Source organism: Neopelma chrysocephalum, unplaced genomic scaffold (assembly GCF_003984885.1).
Source record: "Neopelma chrysocephalum unplaced genomic scaffold, ASM398488v2 Primary Assembly neopelma1_24, whole genome shotgun sequence".
Lineage (NCBI taxonomy): Eukaryota > Metazoa > Chordata > Aves > Passeriformes > Pipridae > Neopelma > Neopelma chrysocephalum.
The window spans coordinates 50,572,394-50,588,348 of NW_020897693.1; the positions used below are offsets into that span (position 1 = coordinate 50,572,394).

At 42.5% G+C, this 15,955-nt stretch overlaps 1 long non-coding RNA gene across 1 annotated transcript; it reads left to right on the top strand.

Moving 5' to 3' along the window:
* Window positions 1–14,176: 14,176 nt before the first annotated feature.
* On the top strand, window positions 14,177–14,754 carry LOC113963212. Its single transcript, XR_003532686.1, has 2 exons — window positions 14,177–14,517; window positions 14,613–14,754. It is a non-coding gene; the product is annotated as an uncharacterized LOC113963212 (long non-coding RNA).
* The last annotated feature ends 1,201 nt before the right edge of the window (window positions 14,755–15,955 follow it).

A 15,955-nucleotide genomic window follows, 5' to 3' on the forward strand; every position in this document is an offset into this window, starting at 1 on the left:
CTTCTTTACAGTAGGTTAAGAAATGAACAAATAGAGTTGAGTGATGTGAAGAGTACCCCTACTGAAACCTATACTTGGGCCAACCATTTGAACTTGAGTTTACCCAAGATATCAGGCTAAAAGTCCCTCACTGGGTTTTGGATGCCACTGTGCTATGGGACCCCACACATGGTCCTGAGGTAGTGCTGTTCCTACTGTGGTGCTGTGATGGAATACGTGTGACATCCCATCCCAGTGACGTTGGTGGGAATCTTGCCATTTGTTCTGTGACTGTCAGTGACTTCTGTTATCACAGGTGATGCAATGTCTGTGCTACAGTGATACAAACGTCACAGTGTTGGTGCTTGACCCCGTGGCAAAAAACCAACCAAACAGTAGCAGCAGCCACCAGCCAAGGCAAATAAAGTATTGGAGGCAGGCAAGTTGCTTGGAGTTGGTTTTTTTTAACTTTTACAAAGTGTTCTGGATTTACACAGGACTTCTGTTCTTCTTGTTAATTAGCTCTGAAGAAGAATTTGTCAACATTTTTTAAGTATTGAGAAACATCTTAGCTATAGCAGAAATCCAAAGTAAATGCTCCTCACACAGCAAGAGCGGGAACCAGTACTGGAGAAATATGAATGTCACAAAGAACTTCTTTAATTTTAATTTACTCTGTGAGGTCTAGATTGGGTTATTTGTGTTCTGTGTCCATTGGCATGCTATTCCCTGTGGGCTGAGACCTCTGGAAGCCAAGGGGACAGCCAAAAGCAATCACTTTGGATGTGGTTTTAAACTTTCTTAATATGGCCCTGACTCTGCACAGGTATGGCAGGTACTGCATCCAGTAATGGTGGAGGTGAGCACAAAATGAAAATATGCACAGAGCAGAAGGGACATTTTAAGCTGCGTGTAATGAATGTCACAAGCTCACTTGGTGCTTTTCTATGAAACCCCAACAGCTGTATTTAAACAATCCTGAAGGACTCTGCTGGTAAAAGGCAGTGCTGTCACCTCCCCTTGTGAGTGAGCGATGGATGTGAGCTGAGCCTTTCCCCCACCCCCTCATGACAAGTGGCAGTGACAGCACATGCTGAACCTATTCAGACAGTGGCAGTATTCCCAGTGAAGCACATGCTCCCCTGAGCTTCAGGAGTGGAGGTGGCTAGACCAGACAGCATTTTGCCCAAGGCCTTTCCATGCTCCCAATTCTACTTGGAGAGAGCCAGTTATTTATGGAAAGCAATGTGAGTTCTCCTGTATCGGTCTCTTCCCTGCAAACCGTTGGCATTTTAAGCAATTTTTTGGCAATGCTATGTCCAAGTGGTAATATAGTCAGAACTCTCTCTTGGAAGAATCTAGATATCCTGCAGCTTAGTTGGAGAGTCCTTTGCACCATTCCAAAAAAAAAAAAAAAGAAAAAGGAAAAATGTCAGGCTGAATTCAACAGCCTGTAAATTAAGCACAACCCACCACTCAAGCCTGTTTTATGAATATTTACAGGTTTCATTAACTTGAACAAGAACTTTGTGGATCTGACTGTATTCTACCATTTGTCCTATTTATTCGTGGAATAAATCTGGTAAAATAGAAAATGTTAAAAGGCAAATCAGTTTCTCAGTGTCTGGCGTGAGATCAGTAGACTGAGAATAGTCGACAGAGTGGTTTTCTTGTGAAGTGACCTGCCTTTGGTTTTCTCCCCAGAACCCCTCCTACAGCTGTAAAAATGAAACAGGTTACACACATTTCCATCAGAGTATTTGGTTACTTCATTTGCACTTCAACATGTAAAAAATGTGCTCCACTGTACACTGAGTTTAGTGACCAGATGGCCCTTGCACGCCAGAACCTGGACAACGACAGGACCTGCGGTAGATGCAAATAAATTGTGCAGCTAAAGCTGTTATTCAGACGTGTGACACGAAGGGGAGCTCTGGTAACAGAGAAGAGAAACTTGCCCTACATCACTGAACGGGAAAGGATGGTGTAAGGCTGTTTCTAGCATTAGCCTTGTCCTACGGCTTTATTTGCAAAAGCTAAGTGTATTTATCTCATTTGTTAATAAAGAGCTCTTTTTATGCAGGCAGCTAAAGCTCATACAGCTGGTGAGATAATCTCCTGTGTCTGTGCTATGGAGCTCCTGCTTGTCTGGATGAAGACAAAAGATTTCTTTTTGTCTTTCTCATCTTATAGGTTTCAGGCACAGTTTTACTTACAAATTAGTTCAGTTCATATGACATAGTTCATGCCAAGTTTAAAAAACAGGGTACATGCTTTATCTGAAGGTGAGATCCTCTGTTATAAGATGACCTCATATGTATCGAGATCATATATTTATTTTAACAAAGGAAATAAAATACTCACATTTAATTACTTCTTTTCTGTTTTCTGATGGGCAGAATAAAGGCAGAAGGAAAGTTAAGAATAGCTTAAATTTTGGGGAATTGTAAAGTAATTGTCAGGGAGCAGGAAGGGCTGGTTGCTCCCTAAGGGAAGGTGAGCTGGGAGCAGAGGATGATTCCAGCCTGGTCAGTGTCTTCACTGGTGGCTGGTCATAGAATCACAGAATGATTTGGGTTGGAAGGGACCTGAAAGACCATCTAGTTCCAAACTGCCTGCTATGGGCAGGGATGCCAGCCACTAGATCAGGTTCTTCAGGGCCCCATCCAACCTGCCCTTGAACACCTCCAGGGATGGGCATCCACAGCTTCTCTGGACAGCTTGTACCAGTGCCTTACCACCCTCACAGTAAAGAATTTCTTCCTAGCATCTAATTCAGCCTCTAATCTTCTGCCCAAACACCTTCTGGGTAAAGAACCTTTCTTTAATATCCCAACCTAAACCTCCTCTGACACACCTTCATGCTGTTGCCTTGGGTCCTAACACTTGTCCCAGAGCTGCAAGATCTGTAGTTTCTGTTATCTTTTATATTACTGTACCCCAGTTAGCCCAGTAGCACTTCTCTCCTCTGACTGTCCAGATTGTTTAAGGAAGATGCTGCTCAGTGTAAGGGTCTCACCAAACACTTTTATTTGTGAAAGACATGTCTAGAGCACAAGATGTGATGGTTCCTTGTTTAGTTATTACTGTCTTCATCACATCTAGGAGGTCTCTGACATTTTCCTGTGGGTCTTACAATCCTCACATTTTGTCAGGTGGAACTGTGTGATTGGACAGGTGCTGTGGTAGCAGGTAGGTGTCTGCACAAAAACCTGGTTAGTTCTTATGGCAAATAAGAATTTTACCCATGAATAAGGTTGCTTGTGTCCTCCCTGTTTTAGATGCCCTGCATGTCCAGTCACACACCTCTTGTTTCTGATACAAAGCCATCCATAATTGCTTGCTCCTGTTATATGTATTGCACCTGCCTACTTAGTCATTCAGATGCTTCACTTCATGATTTTGGCTTTTGTGCAATCTAGTCATGCTCTTTATACATATGTAGACACATTAAGATCATATGGATAATTTCAAACCCACAATCTCCCCAATTAAATTTGTATATCATTGCTTAAATCAGAATTTCACTGGGTTTTTTTCTGACTAGATGGTTGGCTCCTCTGTTAGATCAGCTTACTGAAAAAGATCCCACAGAGTGGCAGAGTTGGTTTTGAAACTGAGAGCTTTTGTAAGCTGAGAGACTACTGTTGCTTTTCAGGGCAAAAAGATCATGGGTCGTCCCCAGCTGCTCTCATTTGCACTGGCCAGTGGATGTTACCAGACTTACTAACTGTGGCATGACTCAACCAGGCCTGATCCAGATAGAAGTGACTTTGGGATACTTAGTAAGTGATGAAAGCCACTCTATTATGGTATGACAATGGTCAACTTCATCAAAAAAACAGCCAGGAAATAACTATCAGTGACTGGTTGGATTTTGTAATGTGCTCAAATAAATTAGAATTTCAAAATAGTTGCAGTAGCACTCGCAGATTCATACTACATCAATTATAAAAAGATATGATAAGGACTGGTAATTTGTTACCTGGAGACTGTACCAGCCACCTCATACATGCACAGGTTGAAACTTATTTTCTCTCACTCCAATGAGTGCACCAAAAGAATAGCAAATAATTGATGTAGGGAAAACATCTATCAAATATCATATTTAAAAAAAAGAAAGGTCACAGTCATACCTATACCTAATCATGTTTTTTTACAAAGGACTTTTTTAATACGAAACTGTGATTAGTTTAAAAGTACCTACTTCTGGCACTTGTTTCCATGACAACAAGAGCAGCAGCTAGAAATTACATGATTTAAGTTCTTGTTGGTTGCACAGGCACAGGAAACTCCAGATGTATACAAGCACTGGGACCAGTCAGTAGACTGTAGTTAGGAGAAGAGGAAGGTTTCATGGTGTGTTAAAATCCCTTAACATAATTGTAGGAACTCCTTGCAGCTAATATTATTGTTATTTTTTAACACCAAGAAAAAATTAGGATAATTTTCAATTTAAAGCTGAAATTATTAGTAAGAAGTAAATTTTGCTTTGGAAAACTGCACCTCTCAAGCAGAAAATAACATTAGGCTTGAAAAAGAGACAACATGATTGTATTATTGTGGCGACATTATTTTATTCTTCTGAGCTGTAAAACTGCCTGATAAGAACTTATTTGCCTTTTATCACATCCTTTCCTTAATAGCATCCCATTACATCTAATTTTAATATGTGCTGGCAAAACATCTTATTATATGTTTATATTTACTTTGAGTGAGTTACAATGAATAGTCTCAGTTTTCTATGTGATTTGCCTAAATATTTTCTTGGACCAGAAGTGTTTTGCAATGTAAAATTTAGGCATGAATTCCTCCTTAGTTGGACAATACTGTAAAATCTGGAAAGTAACATAACCACCATGATGGTGTGTTATACCCCTGAGGAAGTTGTTCAGATGTCTTTCATTTATAACGGAGGTGTGGCTATTTGTGCAGTCATTTAAAAAATCTTGTTTCAGTCATGGGCAGAGGAAGACACAAGGCTTCAGTGCAGGCAGAACCTCAGTGACTGCAACTATAGGTACAGGTACTGCATCAAACCATCAAATCTCACCTTTTCAACTTTGATTATGAACTGCAAAATTTCTGAATGTTTGCAAAGTATCAGATCTGAGCAGCCCTGGACTAAGTATGACAGCTTCCTGCTTCTTCCACAAATTCACTCTCCTAAGAAATGCAGAGCATTCCCTCACCCATAAAGTGTATTAAAAACATAATTTATGAATCATAACACCTATGAATCAATACAAGGTTTAGAACAAAGTTCTACTTAGAAAAATATCTTGTTTCTCTGGCTGGTCAATAATTGATGTCCAAGAAAAAAAGGGTAAGGAATGCTCATATGACTCCTTCTGGCAATCAGTAAACTAAGTTTAGTTTTTGTGTGAAGGTATAAAACCCTTTGTCCTGTATCTGCTTACAGGTACTTAATCGTGCAATCTTTTTTTCTAAGCTCATTCTTCAATAAGTTGTTGCATGCCACATTTAACAGTATTGAGTTAATTGGGCTGTGCCTGTGTGAAGGCAACTATTTTTTCCCAAAGGGAAAAACCCACAAGGAACAAAGCCTGGAGACTGCAGGTACCTCATGTGTATGCTGCTTTGGCAGGGAGAGGTAGGATAGCTTGTAATTGATGCAATTTCTTGCAGTAACAAAATGTTCCTGACCGTCTGTTGATCAGTTTTGCAGCTATTACAGCTTTTAACAGTTTGGTTGCATCAGTGGTGACACGTGGTGCTCTAAATGAAAGGGAACCCACCCATGATGTGTCTCTACCAGGAGTTAGGACAGAGTTCAGGCATCACTCAGCTGTAGCTGTTGTTGTGGGACTGCGTGGAGTGGCTAAGGCATGTGCACTGTGATGGGACTTGGAGTATTGTTACCCCGGAGTGACAAGATGTGGATCGTCCAAGCTTTTCCTGAGATTACTGGCTTGAATGGCATGAGTAATAATTATAATGAGTGACTTTTTTTGTTCTTTTCCTGACAGACAGTGGGACAGGGCCAATAAGCAAGTTTCAGTGGTGTTTCAGAGCAGATGAGTTGGAGAATCTCTTTCAACAGAAGTCTAGGACTCTTCCTGGGGACTTCATTCTGCAGTGGAGGCTGCACCATGAGGCAGGACTGGGAGCACTGGAAGTCTCCCATTCTCCTTTTGGTACGGAATTCTTTACCTGATCACAATCTCTCTTGCCCCTTTCCCTACCCCTGGAATGGGAAATCAACAAAAATAATGCTGGCACCCTTTAGCAGCAGGACATATGAAGAGACAATATAACAGGTTGGTACTGATTAAATTCCACCTAAACCATGGAAGGCAGCAAGGGTGGTATACAAGAATACTCTTTCAAATACCATCAGAGTATGGATACTTTGTAATTTTTGGTATTGAATGGTATCATGTGCATTTAAGAAATATTATGCTACCAAAATATGAATGGATTGCCTCTCACTAATAGAAATGACTGTGAGAACAGTATATGAACAATTTAATTTACAGGTTCCTCTAGGGGGAGGCAATTTGGACAACAATATTAAACTCTCAACACTCACTGAAGATGTATCTTAATATGCATTTTCAAATATTTTAATTAAAAAGTAACTGTTACACACTGTCATGTATAGTCCTATGTCCAATCCATAAGCTCATTCATTTTCTTTGGGAAGATCTAGCTGCAAAGATATTCTAGCCCTGACATAGGCTATGCTGCAGCTTGTTTTAAACAAAAGTAATTATTCTTTGAAATGTTTTCCTAACTTAAACCATCTTATCCCTGAGAAGCCAAGAAATATGAAAGAGATGTGTAATTTTAATTTTGTTGATATTTGCTTATCCCTAGATACCATTTTCAGCCAATTTTGTTCTAAAGAGTGCTCATTCATATTTTATTCTGGATGTCCCTATAGAGAGAGAAAAAGAAGAACAGCAACAGCTTAAGAAGAATCTGAGAAGCCAGAGGCAGGTTATCCTCTTATATGACATTAATGGCAAGAGGATCTGCTGGGATTTCTACTAATAAAGGTGAGGGTATTCGAGTCCCTCTTTATTTGCAGAGATTATGATGGGAATCATTGCAGTGACTTGCTGGGGTAGGTTTCATGGCTGTGCTCCTCTGTGCTGCCAAAGGAAAGAAACTTTTGTCTGTTATAAAACTCTTTGCAGAGGGAACACACTTTTGCTGTTGGCTCTGGTCAGATCCACCATTCATTTGGTAGGAGAAAGTGAAAGAACTTTTGTGCCCAGCTCAGAAACTCCAGCAAATGTAGAGCTTATTTCTGTGTCATTGGGTGCAATTGACTTTCAGCTGAAATAATAATACTTCAGGGTGACAAAGACTGGGCACACACTCCCCGCTGTGGGGTTTTGAAGTCTTAGCTATTAAGGAGGTAAGTTGTGATATCCAACTGTGAGTGACATTCAGGTAAAGTCACAGGTGAATTTAAATTCTCATGCTCCTGCTTTGTACTGGCACTCAATAAACACATCCACAGTCAGTAACATGTAAAACATGCTCCTAATCCTCTCTCAACTGTTAGTACCAGCTCCCACCTGAGACCAGTACTTTCTAAGAATGCACAAGTGGATTTAGTTGTGTGTTAGCATCCCAAATCTTTCTGTACATGCAGTATATCAACAGTCATGCTGTGCCTGGGACCAAGACCTCAGTGGGTGTGATGAAAGTCAACAGCTCCTCTAAGAAACCAGTAGTATCTCCTCTATAAATTTAAAGCAATTTGTCTCTCTCCACTCCTACCTGAGGTGAACTCTAGGTAAAAAAACCACAGTGACAGAGCAATGCTGGCAGAGCATCCGTGGTACATTTTTTTTGTGCTGAAATTAAAGGTTCTAGGAAAACCTGGTGCTCTCTAAGAAGTGTTATGCACATGGATTCCTCCCTGCAGCCAATACGTTCCTGTAAAGTAATTTCCAGCTGGTAAAATGTCCCTAGAAGAAACATCCTCCTGCTGTTCAGGTCTGAGTAATCAAAGGCATCTCAGAGGTACAAAATAACTTTGTTGACTTGCCATTCACTTGTTATACCCACAAGTACATGAAAGTTTTGTGTAAATAATAAAAGGTGTTTGCTGTTGAGTGACACTGGTGTTCCCATATTACATTATATAATGTTCATTACTTTCATTCCCTGAGTTGAACCATAAGTAGGACACCAAAATGTGTCACTTTCTTTGGGCATCTGCCTTTTCTAACTCTATGATTCACGATACCTTGAAAGAACATTGACTGGGGAAGGCCAGCACTGCGCTCTTGAAAAGGGATTGGCTGCTTAGGAAATTAAACTTAAAATTACTAGGGAAGCTAAAGTGACTTCACCTTGAGAAACAGAGCAAAGGAACAAGCAGCAGCAGCAGCTGGCTTTGTTGAACAACAAGTAATACAATGTAAAGGTAGGAAATTCTTCTTATCTATCTCTCCTACTGATTGCTATCAGTTGGCTGCATCATTGTGGAGAGCTATGTTATTTAGCAAAGAAGGAAAGCATGATGCCCTTTTTTCCTTGTGAGAAAAACAGCATTAATTTATGGTACCTTGAACTGCTACATGTTGATGTTCAAGGGAGTACTTACCGAGGGAAAAGTATTTGTTGTTCTCAAGTTCAACAGTGGGTCACTTTCCCCTGTTGTTGGGCTTTAGTGCCCAAATACTTCCTGGTTAAAAACTTATGGGGGTACTGGATGATGCAGATCCTGAAACTAATCCTTCAGCAAGGAACACAAAGAACAAGTGCCAGCCTTGACACAGGCATGAGCAAAACATTGTTTTTCTCCCGTAAAATAAAATAAAAATAAAATCAAAATACTCTGAAATATAAAAGGGGTTTTATCCTTTTTGGAGATGCACAACTTGAAGGGAAACAGAGTACCTTCTATGAAAATTGTATTGTGGGAATACTGTTGTATTTAGGAGTCACAAAAAGATTTAAGAAGAAAAAAACTACCAAGTTACAATCTTTGTCTTATAAAACAGCAGTAACATGCACTATTTAACAGGCAGGAGAAAATGATTGCTGTTTTTCTAAGTGAAGTTGGTAGCTGGTGACCATTTTCACAGCCTGAGAAGAAATGCCTTGATGTGGTTTGGTATTCTTGACAGGGATGAGCTGGTACTGACCAGGCAAAATACTGAATGGAACAATAAAATTTTCCTAGAGACAGGTAAAATATTTCCCAAGGTGTAATTCCACAAAATTCCACACAAAGAGGAGAAAGGAAAAACCCTAAGTTAAAACTCTGTTTGACTTCAAGGACAAGACCACGACTACCCGGATCTTACCTTTGTTGGCTGAACTCCTGAGCAACAGATTCCTGACAAATTGAGACAGAAACAGTGAAGAAAAAAGATGAAATAACTCTGTGGCAATGAGTATTCAAAAAATTTGCAAGATGGATATCTCTAATTTAAATTGCCACTTCCTTTAGGTTTTATAGTAAGTCCTCAAATGCAGAACTTTGTCTCTTCCATTTTATCACTGGGTACATCACTTTTCTGCAGTTTTACAGTGTAAATTATTTCCAGTAGGATTTGAAGTGCTGCAGTTACATCAGCTTGAAAATTATGGCATACAGAACCATATGCCTTTTTCTAAAAGAGTCTTTATTTCCATTTTTTGCTTTACTTGAGCATCATGAAAATCCACAAGCATTGTAAGCAGCCCTGCAGAAAAGGACTTGGGGGTTTTGGTGGATGAAAAGCTGGACATGAGCCTTACCAGTTGACATTCAGGGTGAGTATTGATGTGGAGTGTGGTCTTTTCTGAAGAGGCTGTGTTTGCACCATATTCTTAAAGGCAAAAATGTTATTAAAAGCCTAAACCTGAAAAAAGATTATTTTCAATTTATTTAAAAATACACAGATCATAGACTGCTTTAGATGTGTGAATTCCTACTTAGCCTGCCAATAGGGAGTATTTTTTCAGTGCCTTTTGATGTTATTTGCAGCCTATTTTGAGCATCTTCACAAGGTGACCAGCAGCCCTGGAAACCCTCAGATCACCTTGTCCTTCCTTTCATGTGCCTGGAGACTTCTGGGGTTACATTTCCCCAGGCAATTTGTGGTGCAATAATCAAATTTTCTCTGTCATTCTTTATCATAGTTTGGGGGAATGCTGGACATCCGCAGGACCTGTCCCCAGGAAGGACTTCTGGGGAGGAGGAATACTACAGCCTGTCCTGCAGTGAAGGCAGAGACAAAGGATTTTCAGGATCAAACAAGCCAAGAGATGGCCAGATGAACTGTCAGCTAGTGCAAGCTCGAGCCAATCACACAATCACAGAATCATTAGGGTTGAAAAAGGCCCCCAAGATCATCCAGTCCAGCCTTCAGCTAAATACTACTATGGCCACTAAACCATATTGTGAAGTACCACATCTACTTATTTTTTGAACACTTACAGGGATGGTGACTGCACCACTTCCCTGAGGAGTCTGTTTCAATGCTTAACCACTCTTTCAGTAAATAATTTTTTTTTTAATATCCAACTCCCCTGGAGCAGTTTTCACAATGCTCAAAATATTTTAAAATGCACTATTTAAAAAAAACCAAAACCGAAAAAAACAAAAACCAAAGCACGACAATCTTGAACATATGCATTACTGAAGATCAGCAGCACAAGGTTTGGACACCCAGCATAAGGAAGGACCAGGCATTTTGCTGCCTCATGACACACAGGCTGTTTTCCCCTGTTTGTAGCACAAAATCTGGTGTTTGCTGTGAGGAGGATGCTGTGGGCTCCCTTTGCCAGCATAATCTTTATGCCCACTCTTAACTAAGCTTGAAAGGCTAAGGAGTGCATGTGAGGAATGGGAAAATGAACTAGTCAGATTTGAATTAATAATTTCTCCTTTCTGAGATTCACATTTGATAGCAGAGCTGTGAGCCCTGGAGCAGGCAGTGGGTTTTAGAGACCATGGAGATCCTCCTACCCTTGTTTGCCCTGAACAAGGCATTGCTGTGGCTCCCAGGGCAGGCTGCAGACTGGCAGCCCTGACAGAGTTCATCTTTTCCTTTTTCCCCCCAAAACACCTCATCTTGTAGCCATGGCAACATGCTGCCAGGAGCAGGCAGCATCTCTTCGTGCGCCACAGCATTCCTCTCTGGTCCACAGCATCCCTTCATGGGCTACAGCATCCCCTTCTGAGCCACAGCATCCCTTTGTGGGCTGCTCCCACATCCACACCAGGGATATGGAGACACTGGATGAGACTCCACGTTAAATCATAGCAGGGGAATGGGTCTGTTTTCTTTGGAAGGGTCGTTTTCAACATTTGTATTTTCTGCTGTCACAAACAGCCCTGTACCACAGTGCACATTTTGTCTGTCTCAAAAAAATTACCTCTCCAGTGAGATGTATATTTTGGGGTGAAAAAGGAATCTGATCCTTCTCCAGCAGCAAGGTTAAAGGCATTAAAGGGATGGAATCATGCAGTCTGGGATTTTGCTCCTAGGCTTCTTACTGTTGCTTGTTATTGCAGACATTTGTTATACCCTGCACTAGTTGGGTTGTCCTTTAAGATATATTCTCACTCTCTTCACCCTCCCTTAGCGAAAATATCTTAATGAAGATTCTTTGTGAAAGCCTTTACTTAAGTTTTCCAATATGTTATTCTTCTTTATTCACATGAGCATCCCAAACCCTTTCCTTTCATTGCCTTGGGGAGTCATCCACCTGAGGGCCTGAGGAAAGAGAATATGTAAGAGAAGAGCAAACCCCCACACTCTCTTGATCCTTCTTAGGCCTGAGAGAGGAACTGGGGGCAGCTGCCTCAAGGCATCACCCTGAGGTGATGGGTGGAAACCAGGGGTGCATCCTGACCCGAGCCAGCAAGGGAGCAGCCTTGTGTGAGGCATGGCTCCATCCTTGCTGTGCACCTCCTACAGTTCATCTCCTGCTTTGCTTTACCCAAAAGCATTGCTATAATCAGGAGCTGCAGCTCCACAAGCCTCCACACTGATCCCTGTGGAGTCATTCTGGCTTTGCTGGAAGAGGCAATGCTACGCCTGCAGAGCCATGTGTTCCAAAATCCAGAAAAAAGGCCACACAGGAGCCTCAGATCTGCATTGCTCATGGTCTGCAGTGCTGATATTTTTGTGTGCCCAAGTGCCCACCCCTGGGTTTCACACCAAGTGTTGTTTCTAATATAATGATACTCCTGGAAAAGTGCGAATCTCTTGATTCAACACATCCATTATGACAGTGAAGATGGGGAGACCAGACTGGCTGAAAAAGAGATGAAACTATGATGACACTTGTAAAACTGAGAGCAATCCATAGACATCATAGAATCATAGAGTATGCTGAGTTGGAAGGGGCCCATCAGGATCATCAAGTCCAACTCCTGGCCCTGCACAGGATATCCCAAGAATCACATCATGTGCCTGAGAGTGTTGTCCAAACACTTCTTGAACCCTGTCATGCTTGGTGCTGTGACCACTGCCCTGGGGAGCCTGTTCCAGTGCTCAACCTGGGTAAAAAATCTTTTCCTGATATCCAGCCTAAATCTCCTCTGACACAGCTTCATGCCCTTTTCTTGAGTCCTGCCACTGGTCATAAAAGTGAAGAGATCAGTGTCTGCCCCTCTGCTTCCCCTCATCAGGATGCTGAAGACCACAATGAGGTCTCCCCTCTGTCCTCATCTCCAGACCAAACAAACCAAGTGACCTCAGCTGCTCCTCACACAGCTTCCCCTCCAGACCCTTCACCATCTTTGTTGCCTTCCTTTGGACACTCTTTAATAGCTTTGTGAGGTGAGGCTGCACCAGTGCAGAGCAGAGCAGAGCGGGACAATCGCCTCCCTCGACCAGCTGGTGATGCTTTTCCTGATGCCCCCAGGACACGGTTGGCCCTCCTGGCTGCCAGGGCACTGCTGACTCATAATCAGGTTGCCATCAACCAGGACCCCTCACGTCCCTTTCCTCAGGGTTTCTCCCCAACCCCTCGTTCCCCAGTCTGTACACACACCCAGGGTTGCCCCATCCCAGGTGCAGAATCCAGCACTTGCCCTTGTTAAACTTCCTATGGTTGGGGGTTGCCCATCTCTCTGATTTGTCGAGTTCTCTCTGCAGGGCCTCTCTGCCCTGAGTCGACAGCTCCTCCCAATTTAGTGTTGTTGGCAAACTTACCTAGTATTCCGTCAAGTCCTGCGTCCAAGTCATTAATGAAGGCATTGAAGAGAACTGGGCCAAGGATGGAGCCCTTCAGAACCCCACTAATGACCGGACACCAACCTGATATTATATTATATTTGAATATATTATATTATTCCAAAGAGAGGAGTCTATTGGCAGATTATCAGTGCCTTCTGGATCTGCATAGATCTATTTGATCTTGTAAAGGTGCACAAATGATTCAAACATTCATAGACTAGGGACTGTTGATGAGGCCTTCTTGCTTCAGCTTCCGGAATCATCGCGATCGCCAAGTATCAGCCTGATTTCAATCTCAGAGACATCTGGTGGGAGATCAGAGCAGCAGGCTTTGAATGTCTGAGGAGACTCCTGAGGCTTCCTTTGCCTGGTGTGCCACCAGACCACAGTGAGCAGGGCCAGGGCCACTGCAGAGGCGCAACACGGCCAGTGCTGCTGAAATATACAAAGGAATGTGGCTTCCTTCTTCCTCTCCTCCATCTCCTGCAGCAGACGGATCATCTCCTGACGCAGAAGCACTTCACGCTCCAGCATGTCCTTGGCTGTAGCCACATCCATCTGGTGATCCTGCTTCAGGCCAGGCTGGAGGGCCAGCAGGAAAAGGAAGAGCATGGTTGCTGAAGACATGGTCCTGAGAAGGTGTGAGAAAGGGGGTTCATTAGGTCTGGGTGGGAGGGAGTAGGGAGCTGAGGGCACCCAGCACGTCCCCAAAGTCTTGCTGGGCACCTGTCACCACTGGGAGTTACAAGTCCCTCTGCCCCCAGCTCTGAGGGCAGTAGTGTGCCCTGCCCCGAGGGGCTCAGCTCTCTCTCTGGGTTAGAAACCCCCGTGGGCATCTGCCATCCCCCATCCAGCCCAACCTTCTGCCTGCAAGTGTACTTGCCATTTGTCCGAGTCTGACTGCAGTGGGGCTGGGGCTCTCTGTGGATGCCCGTGGCGACAGCTTGCAAATCTACTTGTGCAACAAGCTGGTGATGGCCCTGGTGACAGCTCCCATTGTGACCCATCCTCCATGATGTCACAGCCACCGGAGATTCATCACCCAGCTGGAAGCCCAGTCCTGGGCATCACCACACCGAGTGCAAACCCACCCCAGGGTCTCCCTGGACAAAGCAGACAGACTCCCCAAAGCTGTGACTGAAACAAAATGCCAATCGTCTCCCTGGTGCAGGTGTAAAAGAACCACCACTAAACCATGTCCCCCAGTGCCACATCTACATGTCTGTGTTAAGGAATGGATTGATTATGAAGAGCTGTGTCTGAGGAACAGCCACAAACAGGTTGAGAGCCTGTGGACAAAAATGGAGGACCAGACCAACAAAGGGCACTTTGTGTTTGGAGTCTGCTACAGGGGCCTGACCAGGGGAGGCTGTTGGTGAGGCCTCTTGCTGCAGCTACAAAAGCATCAAGTTCCCAAGCTCTTATCCTGATGAAGGTTTGAATCCCCTGAATTTTCTGCTGGGAGAGCAGCACAGCTGGCTGCGAGCAATCTGGGAGACTCCTGGAGAGTGTCAGCGACAACGTCCTGGTCCAGGTATTGGAAAAAGAGCCAGAAGAGAAACGTTACTGGACCTGGTGCTCACATACACAAATAAAACTCATCAGAGAAGTTCAGACTGGAGCAGCCTGGGTTGTAGCGACCGTGCCCTGGGGGGAGTTTGTGGTCTCAAGGAATGGGCCTAGTGAGGAGTAGAGTCAGGACCCCGAACTTTGGAGGAACAAACTTCCAGCTGTTTAAAGAATCAGTGTATGAGCAGTGGGCAGGTGTAGTCTGCTTTGTAGCCCTGTGCTTCTGAGAAAGACTAAAGGCAGGATTTGAGTAGAATGTGTGAGGTTTACTTCAGTGAAGCGTTCTTCCTTTTCAGGCTTCCTTTATACCTGCTACTGCAGTTCTGTTATTTGCTTTTTCTCCATATATGAGATTTGGATTGAACATAATCACTTTTCATAGATGTGGCAGACACCCCTGCTGCTTTTCAGCCTTTCTGATAAATCTGAAAGCAATGTATCCTGCATGATATATGACTGTGTTGAAAACTGCTTAATCTCCAAATGCCTACCCTATTAGTTTTTGGAATAACCCTGAGTGACAGTGGACTAATTTCATCTACAGTGAAATTTCACAGATTATGAAGAAAAGGTAAGATGGATGAATTTTTCCTGAAAACCCTTGCTAAAATTATTACAGTGAACTAGATCTTTTTCATAGGAAACCATTTTGTCTTCTTTTTTTTCCCCAGAAGTCAGGAAATGTCCTTTTTTTCCCTTACCACCCTCAGTTTACCCCATTCTGTTGCTTTCCTGTAGTGCCCTCAAAAAAATACCTTATTCCCTTTCTTTGTAGTTTTTGGATTAAAGACAGTTGGTGGAATGCAATTGTAATATCAGTTCAGATACTGTTTGCTCTCAAATAACATATTCTTTACATAAGGAAAGTGATAGTAATAAGCATGTAATGGATTCACTTTGCTTTAATCTACATATATCTTTTTAAAAAACATTTTGTGACTCTAGAATAATAACAATCACAGTTGGTGAAATGTCATTGATTAAATTTTAGTTCTATCAGCTTGTGGAAAGATCCCTTCATTAATTATATTGTTCCAGAAAGTACTTACATAATATTTTTCTCAATGATTTTTTTGGAATTCTTTTCCTCCTCTTCCCTGTTGTATTATAGAAGAAACAGATGAGTAATTGTGTAATATAATTTTGATGAAATCATACTAAAGATAATAAGACATTTAGCAGTATTTTTGCCATTTAATCTGTTGGATTTGCTTTTGTTCTCAAAGATTTCAAATTAAAAACAA